Source organism: Nematolebias whitei, chromosome 1, assembly GCF_014905685.2.
Source record: "Nematolebias whitei isolate Nwh7 chromosome 1, NemWhi1, whole genome shotgun sequence".
Lineage (NCBI taxonomy): Eukaryota > Metazoa > Chordata > Actinopteri > Cyprinodontiformes > Rivulidae > Nematolebias > Nematolebias whitei.
The window spans coordinates 66,687,620-66,699,294 of record NC_056498.1 but is presented as its reverse complement, the minus strand read 5'-3'; positions in this window follow the sequence as shown (position 1 = coordinate 66,699,294).

Sequence of the window (11,675 nt, the reverse complement as noted above, 5' to 3'; positions counted from 1 at the left end):
TACTATATTAACATACTGTAAATATACTATACTAACATACTGCAAATGACATATTATACTAACATACTGCAAATATCATACTTTACTAACAAACTGCAAATAACATATTATACTTTGTACTATTATACTGCAAATAACATACTATATTAACATGCTACAAATAACATACTATACTAACATACTGCAAATAACATATTATACTATTATACTGCAAATAACATACAATACTAACATGCTGCAAATAACATACTAAATTAACATACTGCAAATAACATACTGTACTAACATACTTAGATAAAATGTTCCCAATCTGATTTAACTAATCTGAAAAAAAAAATCATTACCTGCTTTTAATTTGGATGTGCTTTGAGGAGTCCTGAGAGAAAGTCAGAGGCTGAACTTGCTGAACATGGAGTGAAAACAGTTTTATTTTACAGGTCATTGACTTGATCTGTTTGCTACTTTGCTTTAACATTTTTTATTGTTTATATTAAAAAGTTCAACTAGTAGTCGCTTGTAAAACAGATAAATGTGTTGATTGGAAAAAAATTCAGTGATTGGCCACTGTTTGGCCTCAGAACTTACACATAAAGCAAACAATGCCAAAAATTAAACGCATCAAAAAGATACAATATGGTATACTGTGCAAAAGTCTCAAGTCATTCTTTATGTTTTTTATATTGTATATTACACTTTCAAGAATTTTTAACTTTATTGTACTCTTAGAGTGGTTTAAAGAATTAGCGCTGCAGTTTTTCTGAAAATATTTTAAAGTTCTTTAGATTTTGAAATGAACCCACGTTGTGCCTTCATACAAAACAAACAAATTTGCAACAAAAAATACATCTATTTTAAAAATGTAATGCTGCAAACAGCGTGGCACAAAGACACCATTTGTTCATGATTCTTTAGTGATTCTAAATGTGGAAAATTACAAAAACAACGATAACACAGATATAGAGACAAAAAAAAGTATTTTAGCACCAACAAGTTGTTTATGGAAAGGTTGATGTTTTAGCTGAAGACTTGACATCCTGCACAGTCAACTGAAGAATAAAACATTTTCACTGATTTATCTATAATTTTATTGCATTTATTTAGATATTATTTATGCTCAAATTGTGAGTGCAGCACTAAATCAGTGGACTGCATTTTAAGGTCAGGAAAAGTCACTAAAAAGGAGTGCCAGCTCATTCAACTTTATGCAGAACTCCCTCAGACATTTTGCTAATATTTTTTAAAATAAACTAAAGTAAACATGCTGCCTCATGTGGAGTCAGTTTCTCTGGGTTTTGTTCACAGGTAAGGATAAAATGGAACATGAGATCCACGGAATGGTGCAGCTTCCACAGTACTGCAGACTCAGTGTTGGTCCGTTGTGGTGAAAAGTGTCAGGAGTGTTTTTGTGATTCTTCTGTTCTTATTACTTGCATTTCATTTACCCGGTGTTTTCCCCTTCTGTAACTCTGCTCCTGCCTCACACACTCCCACCTGATCCTTGTTGTCTCTTTTGTGATTTTGGCCCATTTGTTTGTTGTTACATGCTTACCACCTCATGTTCGTTCTTTGTATTTCCTACACTTCTGTTATAAAGTAGTTCTCTTTGTGATTTCCTGCGCTTACTAATGTATGATCCCTACAATTTTCTACGTACTCTGCTGCCTTGACAGTCTTTGATTTTGTTTATTAAATTCATTTTAAGTTACTCTTGAGTTTCCCAAGTATCTGTTTGCAATCCTGGGTTCAACTTTGTTGCCAATCAAGACAAAGAGGAAGCTGAGCTACGAGCAGGAGCCAGTTGAGGTGGTTTGGGTATCTGACATTAAGGATGCCTCCTGGACACCTCCCTATGGAGGTTTTTAGGGCATGTTCTGCTAGGAGGAGACTGAGAGGAAGACCCAGGACACACTGGAGATACTACATCTCTCTGTTGGCCTTGGAAGTCCTCCCAGAAGAGCTGGAAGAGGTGGCTGTGTAAAGAGTTGGCTGTGTCTCCCGACTGGCTCAAGCTGCTGTCTCTGCAACCTGATTCCAAATCAAGCTGAAGATGATGGATGGATGGATGGATGGATGGATGGATGGATGGATGGATGGATGGATGGATGGATGGATGGATGGATGGATAGATGGATGGATGTGTTTTTATGAAATCTAATGCGCTTTAAACTACCAGAATAGAAATTCCGATGAATGAAACTAAATCCAGAAGCTCTAGATTACAAATGACAACAGGCATGTTGTCTTGTCGGCCATGACGGTTCTTACGATCATCAGAAATAATAAATAAATGAAAATAAACAATGGGACAGTAACTGCATTCTTGGTTCTTCTGAGGTTTTTTGGAGCTGGTCAGGGCACAGTTAATGTCATGAACCCAGAATCACCCCCAAAATCACTGCACTGTGGCATTTAGAGACAAAAATACTAAAAACAAGTTAAGCTTTAGGTCAGAGAAATGGGTCCCTGGGATATTTTTTAGAAGTGTTTGACCAGTGATATTCATGAAATATCAATATTTTGAGATTTGATTACATTTCCCCTTTAATCACCCGCAGACCCATTCATCACCTAAAACTGACAGTGAGTTTGGCTTAAGAGGAGCAGAACCATATGAGCAACACTGGTGTGTGAAACCACAGCTTGGTTCTTTGTGCTGCATGTGCCTGTTGATGCTGCTGCTGTTGTGTTGTGATGCAATGTGATGGGAACAAATCAGACATTATGCTGCAGGTTTCATGCACCAAAGAAAACAACCCCAAAATGGTTAGTGTGCAGCAGCTCACTCCTTGACCCCAGCTTGTAGATGTGTGCGTCTCGATTATTTAGGAGACTTCTTGTGTGTGAATCAGTCACAGTCCCACACACAGCAACAACAAGGATGCAGATTTCTCCCCAGCGGCTGAATGATGAATATTCAGCTGTCCTTCCCCACCATCTCCTTCCCCTCTGGTTAGCTCCAAAACCTTCCTCCCTCCTTTCTCCATATATCCTTCAGCTCCTTCTTCTTTGCTTCTGCAAACCACCCTCCTTGATTTTCTCTCCTTGCTCCACAGTCTACTCACTTGTTTAAGCTCAACAAATTAGAACTGGGCTTTACGCTAAAATCTGTGACATACAGATAAATAACGAGAAGGAACGAAACAGGTCCTCAGAGGGTGCGGGTGGGGGGGATTGCTAAAAAGCATAAAGTAATGTAAAAGTGTTATGTGATGTCATCATTGTCTGTTCCCATACAATGGCGGAATTAGTTCTCTGCATTTAACCCATCACACGTGAGATACACCCAGGTGGAGCAGTGGGCAGCTATGTAAGCGCCCGACGAGCGGTGTCTTGCTCAAGGACACCATGACATGGTGGGGAGTTGAACTGCGACTTTCTGGTCCCAAGTCGGCTGCCCTTCCTCTACCCCTCTACCTTTACCCCATCTTGGCCCATTCAGCATTAAGGAAAATATAATTTTAATGAAAATAATATAAATCAATTAAAAATGTGTTAAGTACACACACACACACACTTTAGAAAATGCTCAGATGACTAATAGAACCACATTTTGTCTATTTTTCCCACTAAAAGTACCAACACACAGAGCTGGAATGGAAAAAGGACAAGGTGAGTATTCTTGTAATTCTTCAGGTTTAGATGAATGATGTATCTTGTTTTGAAGATATTCTGTTCTTACTGGTGTTGGTGTTTGTAGATGGAGCCAGAGAGGAGGAAGAGACGGTTTCCACAGGAGAGTGGACGATCCAGAGGAGGTGAGTATCAGAGAGAGGAGCAGGTTGTTGGTGTTTGGAGGTTGCCGATCCAGGTTGATGTTTGGATGGTTGAAAGGACAAGATGATGTCAGGACGAAGTCACAAGGAATGAGAAGGTCTTGGAAGACTCGAAGAGACAGGACTTGGAAGTTGCGAGAGAAGAATAACACAGGTCAGTAAAACTTGTTGAGGAACTTTACCGGCTGTCCATTATTTATCGTTCGGTATAATAATGTCCAGCATCAGAAGAACATCTGGCAGGAGCTTTCACACTCTGCAGGGCCGTGCTCCAAATCAGGAGCAGGTGTAGAGTGGTGGCTGACTGGGAGGAGCTGCAGCTGTGGAGAGAGTGAGTGTGGCTGGAAACCTAGGAGTCCCACATAATGGAGCTCAAAGAAACTTTCAGACTTAATCTTTTTTTTTTTTTTTTTACCAGCATTTAACAGTCAAAAGTAGGTTAGAGTTTCTGCTTCCTGTTTCCAGGAAATTCTTGACAAAAACGTTTTTTTTGTTTTGTTTGTTTTTCCTAAGGAATGGAAAAAAAAAGATTAAAATCTTGAGGACATTACTTCCATGACATAAAATTATATGGTTATTGTCTTAATGTCCAGACTTTGAGCTCAGGGTATTTGATCCTAAGTTTGTTTTCTTCATAAATCTTAGATTTCTTTAAGTCCTTTGTGTGGTCTGCATCCTTGGGTCATTAATTTACAAATTCTCCTTTAACAGCTCTAAATACGTCTAGTGCATATGTGACAAACTCAAGGGGGCCAAATGTGGCCCTCATTGACATCTTATCTGGCCCCCAAGATGTTATTTTAAAAGTTAACTACTTTTATCAATTACATTTTTTCAGTAATATTTGATTATGATGTCGAAAGTGCAACAGAGAATGTCAAATGAGTCAAATCAAACTTGTTGAGGAACCTGCAACCAAGAAAAGATGTTGAGTATCTAACTTGAGTTATTGTAGATACCCATAGTTTGAAAAAGGTTTTAATTTAGGACCCCTTTTGTAAGTGGTTTTGACACCCCTGGTCTAGTGTAATATGTTTTTTACTGTGATTATCTACTTTTATGTGCTCTTGGATTTTCCTGCCTTTACTTGATTGTTCAAATGGACTGTGATCAAGTAAATTACTTCAGTTCCTGAACATTTTTAATTTTCTAATTTTTTGGTTTAAAACTCCTGCGTGCCAGCGTCTAAATTTTTTTGATGGTATTATTTTTAGGTTTTCTGCTTTTAGACATCCTCCTTAAATAATTTCTTTATTTGTGGCTCATTGTTTTTGTCACATTTATCTCAGTTTGGTTTGCTGCTCGTGTTTTACATTCTGAATTTCTTTTAGTTTTTATTCTGGTTCGATTCAGGAATGAAATTCTAAGGAATTATTGGATCTACATCTACGGCTGGTTAAGTTTTAGAGTCAAGATTCAAGCTGTTAGCCACTGCTAAATGATCATTGCAAATGCATAAATGGCTACACAACCCAGATGATATTAAAATATTTCAGCTAAAATTTGGTGTGGTGGTAGCTGAAAGTCATTGGCAACACAAACTCTGAGCTCTAATGTATCACATAATCCTTTGTTGAAAATTTAAGCCTGCTGACTGTGGATTAATTCCTTATTTGGTCATTGCTGCACTATTGAGATTTTAAAATTAAATGGTAAAACGTAAATGAACTGTATATAGCACCTTTCTATCTTATCAACACACTCAAAGTGCTTTACATCACAATCTGTGTCCTCATTTACCCATTCATACAGCACTCCACTAGACCTCTACAAAGACTAATCAGAGCTTTATCACATTCATACACTGATGGGACACACATCGGAGGCAATGAGGGGTTCAGTGTCTTACCCAAGGACACTTCAGCATGTGACTGCTGGTGGAATTGAACCCCCAACTCTTGCATTGGAGGACGACTGCTCTAACCACTCAGCCACTGCTACTAAAATTAACATGCCACATTTTGTGAAACAGATGCAGCCAGCATCTCTAAACACTTCAAACTTTCAAATGATGCTTCATAATGTCAGAAAATGATTAATTTGTAGCATTCACCAATATGCACTATAATATACATCAAGTTTCGTACCAACACACACAAACACACACACACACACACACACACACTGGGATGGAGGCTATCGTCTCTGCTGTTAACAATCAGGTAAATGTGAGGATTAACACTTGTTTAAGTTAAATCTTTTTTTTTTTTCTCGTATATTTTCATTTCTTGTGATGCATGTTGTGTTCTGTATTATTTAGTTGAAAGTAAATAGCACTTTCTGGGCACTTATAAAAGGTTGTTGTCACAAGTTGAATGCGACACGTTACTGGAAAAGGAGCTTCTGGCGCCATAACCTGCCATACATTAAGCATTAATGTCACCTTGATGTGCTGCTTAAATCCTACTTGGGACAATGTGATGATCCGGTAATTGAAAAAGGAAAGTAATAGATTTAGTTTAATGTACTGTCTGTGACAAAATAGTCCCAAGGTAGCAGTGAAGGTAGAAAGATTAACTAACTGGCAGTTAGAGAGTATTCTCAGAGCAGCTGAGCAGCAGACAGGAAGGTATGACTCCAGGGTGTTTGTCAACAAATAAAACACCCATGAAAAGTCATAAAAAGGCCATGAAAGACGGTGATGTTACAGCGGAGGGAGGAATCCACGGAACAGCCATGAGCCAAGCTGAAAACATTCTTGCTGAATGAGTCACTTGCCTTTGGCCTCTGGGGCTGAACAACGCTGGTTTTACAGTATTTTGAGTGTGAGGAGGTTTGTGGAACCGAGATAAAAACCTGAACAGCGACTGTAACACCTCCAGCTGTCATGCTGCTGCTCCGTGACATGACTTCATGACTGCATGTTAGTTTGGAGGGAACAACGAATCAGAATGTTTTCACAAGTGTGTAATTTGGGTTTGTGGAAGTGATTGTACAGTGGTTTCATGATACGGTACGTTTTATTGCCCACCACCGAAAGGCGAAGGCGAACACCACTATTTAGCTTGTGTGTGACTGTCTGTTAGCAAAATATCTAGTGAACAACGAAACAGATTTCAACCAAAAATTGCAGAATGTAATCACTGGATGCGTGTCTACAATAGATTTCCTTTAGACGTCAACCAGATTCAAGATGGCTGCCACAGTTAATCAACATTAACTAAAAAAAAACAAGACTATAACTCAATTTGTCAGATATTCAGTTAATATTTGGTGTGGTAGTAGCTGAGATACATCTCCGATGCATACTTTAAGGGCAAACAGACCTCACAAGATCTTTATTTAAAATTTTGCCAATAACAGTTTGGAGTCAAGCCTGTCTGTTAGCAAAATATCTCATGAACCCCACACAAATAACAATGAAACTTAGCAGAAATGATGAATGAATGTTCATATACAACTGATTACCTTTCAGAATCAACCAAATTCAAGACGGCCACCACAGCTCAGCAATATTCGTCGACACAAAAGTAATTCAACTCGGTCAGTTTTGCAGATGTTGAGTTAATATTTAGTCTGGTAGTAGCTGAGAGTCATTCACAACATATACTATAGGTTTGACACCTCACTATAGTGCATGAGATATTAATTGAAAGAGCACGTCTCACCGTTATTTTGAAGTAATTATGATGAAATTTAAGATATTGATAGAATTTTTAGAAAACTTCCTGTGATGGTATTTTAAAAGTGCCATATCAGTCTATCCCGTTTTTTTTTTAAATGTTTATAAAACCAGTGGTTGCCATTTGCCAGGTTTATTTTTGGGTTTGTAACACAGATTTATGGAAGGCTTGCAAACTTTCTTTGTAAATGTCATAAACTAAACGTTTTAGTGTGCTGCTTTAAACTCAGCTGCTCCCACCCACCCTTCAACCTGCCACAGCCCATCCAAGACTCGTCTGACATGCACATCACAGAGAAACACAGCCATTCAGCAACGAGCGCTACAGCACCCCTGCACCCCCGTTAATTAGTCTTTCATATCACAGAGGCTCACTGTAATTAAGGCACAAACTGGTCGCGCTGTTCCCGCTTTTGCTCCAAATACTCCTTAATCTCGGGCAAAGTTCTCCTCTTCAGTTCAGAGGCGAAGCATGAAAAGAAAACCAGGAGGCAGAGGAGCCACATGTTTCCAGTTTCACCTCCTGAACATGTGAAACACGTTGTAACATGGAGCAATAACCTTATGTTATAATTCTAATGCTCACGTTGTCTGTTCGATAGTGAACATAACAAATTAAATAACACCCTAGATGTTTTATGTCCTCAAATGTTAGTACCTTGTAGATGACAGCAAAGCAGAACCAAAAAGGAACAGCCACTGAGTGTATATGATTAAAAACACTTACAGAAAGTGACAAGCATTTCCTGTTTTCAACACGCCAAGTTAGTTTTTCCTCTGAAACTCTTTTAGCTTGCATCGTCATGTCGTATTGTATAAATACCAACTCAGCATTTCCCGTTTACAGTTTCTTCCAAACTTATTTCTGCAAATACTTCAAGATACTTTCAGCAATTTCAACGGTGCAGGTATAAAAAAAAGTCACCTCATTCAGCAGATAGGTGCTGTGGCTTTGGCTAAATACATTTTATACTTGTTAAAATATTTAACTTTTACTTATGAAGGACTTTTTGGTGCCCTTAAAATGAAGCTGGATTTTTAATCTTAGCTCATTTTAGGTTTTGAGGTTTTGTTCAGTTAAATATAATGTTTGGGTACTGCTGAGCTGATTTAAGCTGATAAGGCAGTTATCTTGCTGGTGTTATAGGGTTCAGCAATTGTTTTAACTAACTTTGGCTTTTAGGAACAAGTTTGCTACTTTTTAACTACTGTTTTGCTAATCTTATCTTTTAACAACTGACTTGCAAATGTTTAGCTTTTAGCTACTGTTTTATCTATTTTTAGTTTACTGTTTTATTTATCTTAGCATTTAACTGTGCTAATTTTGGTTTTGGCTAGTTTTGACACTGCAACTTTTACTGGGCTTTACTTTTAGCTTTGCTTTAGTTAGTTTTAGCTCATAGCTAATGACTTTAGGTACTTGTATTTGATTGTTTTAACTTCAATAATTCAGTTTCAGCATCAACAAATTTAGGCAAAATCATTCAGCACTCAGGATTCAAGGCATTTTTTATTTATAGTTTATTTCTATTTCAGGAATTAAAAAAATATATTTAAAGTTTTAAACTAAACTTCCTGAACATTAATGTTTCTCTCTTTTGGTTTGTGTTGCTCAGTATTTGAATGTGAGTGTTTTAATTTACTAAATTGTGTTTATGTTCTTCATTTATGGTAGATGGTTTCAGTCTGTAATAAACAGAAAATCTGGTTCAAGTAAGTTTATATATGAAAATGTTCCTTTTTTTTCTAAAGCTTTTCAAACTCTTCTTTATGATGGAGAAATGACAACAAAACATTTCTCATTACTGTAATATTTATTGACCCAAGATTCTTCATTCTGTCTTCAGGCGTTACTCTTTTGGTAGTGGGATTTTTTTTTTTTTTTCAGGTGTAAATTTAAAATAAATAGGAAAAAAGTTAAAAGCATTGTTTGACCATTTTGAACTGAACTTCTAATGTACTGTGCTGATTTTGTAGCAAATATCTTAGGTCCTTATATACTGTTTCTTTTTATACTTTATATTTTTGCTATTTTGGGGTGTAACTGGAACCCTGAGTACACAGTTCTGTTCCACCTCATGTACCACGTGTGATGCAAATGACAATAAAGAACCTTAAACCTTGATGACACAGCTGATCAGGTACTACTTATTGATAAGTCCTTTAATTTAAAAAATGACTTTAAGATAGCTAAAATATACCTTTTAAGAATACAGTAGTCCCTCATTTATTGTAGGAGGTCTGAACCCTGAAGCCCCACGATAAGTGAAAAACAGCAAAGTAGGAATAGTAGTACAAGTAATAAGTACCAGTAGTAGTTTATTTTAGTATATATGTATATATTAAGGTGTTTTACACCCTTCCCACACTCTTGCAATGTTCTAAACAATGTTTCTAAACTCTAAGCGATCTAAAAGAGCACAGAATGCCATGATTTCAGCTCTCTGCCTCCTGCTGCACTCTTGGCCACGCCCACTTCTCTGCTGCAGAGCGGAGATCAGCTGATCAGCTGCAGGAGGAAGCTTTTTTGCAGCTGTAGGCTGCACACAGGTACTAAATAATTTTAAATAATTTATTTTAAATAAAAATTCCATACCGATCGTGCAGCTCATCCATCAATCAGCCAGTTGTGTGTCATGTCCAATCTTACTTTGGAAAACCGCAATAGAATGAGTCCGCGAAAAACGAACCGTGAAGTAGCGAGGGACTACTGCATCCTGATGCATGCTCAATAATTTAGGTAGATAAATCTAACAAAGTTGGGTCAGGTCCAACCTTCAAAGAATCTGTCCAGTGGACCTGACTCAACCTTGTTAGACCTTTTAGGTATACAGTACAGTCATTTTGAATGGGCTTTTGTGGGAGTTATAGTTTTCCGCCTGCCAAACTCACTTTCTCCTAAAACTGCAGCAAACACTAATCAGCCACTTCCACCCACCTGAGCCTGAGTAGGAGAACAACTCTGCAAGTGTATAAAAGCTTCTGCCAGACACTCCTTCAGTGCTGGTAAATTATAATTTTAATGGTAAAGGTAAAGGACAGCCTCTGAGTTGGCTCCTGACATTTGCTTGCTCCTACAGCGACGTTCTAGTCCTGGAGTCTTCCAGCCTTCCAAGGCATCTTTGCTTGACTCACTCTGATGGTCCCAGCTACAATTCAAAACCTCCAGCCTGAATCAGCAACCTGCTGCTCCAACACGACCTGTTCCTCTTTCCAACGTTGCTCACTTTTCTAAAAGTCTGAACCTCCTGGAACCTAGGACTCCACGACTCTTCCCTCTGGCTCCTACAACAAAAACATTCTCAGTAAGCAATTTAATTTGCTCTCCATGATTAATTCTCCTTGAAACATATTTAAAGATCCACCTTGTCCCTGCTACTTTTTCAGCCCTGAACCCAGCGCCTGTAAATAAAGACACTTATTTTTGTATACCTGTCTCTGTTATTCCTTCAGCATGCCACTTGGGGGTCGCTATAACATCCAAACCATGTTGACTTCAAGGAGCTTCAAAGTAAATAAAATTAAATAAAAATTCCACTGGACCTTGGCTCCTAAACAGCTTAAAATATTGTAACTTAAAAACATAAGGCTAAAAAGAAAATCATAAATCTATTATGAGTGAAGTCTGAGAATTTTTTTTCTTGTACAAAAAGAGAGAAACAAAAATCTACAATATATTGAAGGTTTGCAACCACCTGCCATCTCCTGCTGCCACTGCACCTGGGTCCCCTTATTTTTTTAAGGACAATAAATTTAACTTCAATCCTGAACAGATGATTATAATGGAGAAATGATAAAACTGCACCTCTGTCTGCTCCATAAAACATCTGTGCGGGTTTTTACATCCCTCTGCCACCACTGCTGGAGAGGAGAGAGCAGGAAGAGGTCTCACTCTGCTGGTATTCCTGGTTTGTATAAACAAGGCAACATCATTGAAGAAACATAAAAGGGTATCCGTTTTAATAAACTTTGTGCACAAACCAAAATACACAAAGATGCTGAATTTTAGCTGTGAATTTATTTTGTGTGATGCCAGTTCATTTTTTGTTTGAGCGTAGAGCATTAAGAAAAACACACTCGCTCAATCCAGCCACGTGCCGAGCTTTTCAGTACACCAAGAAATTAAAAATCTGTTCCGTATCTATAAAGTCATGAATGAAATTGCGATTTAGATAAAAAGTCTCAACAAGGACTTTTTCAATCATTCAAAGAACATGTACATTACAATCCTAAAAAACTAAAGAAATAGTTACTAATAAGTGTATCTAGTTGATAATGTG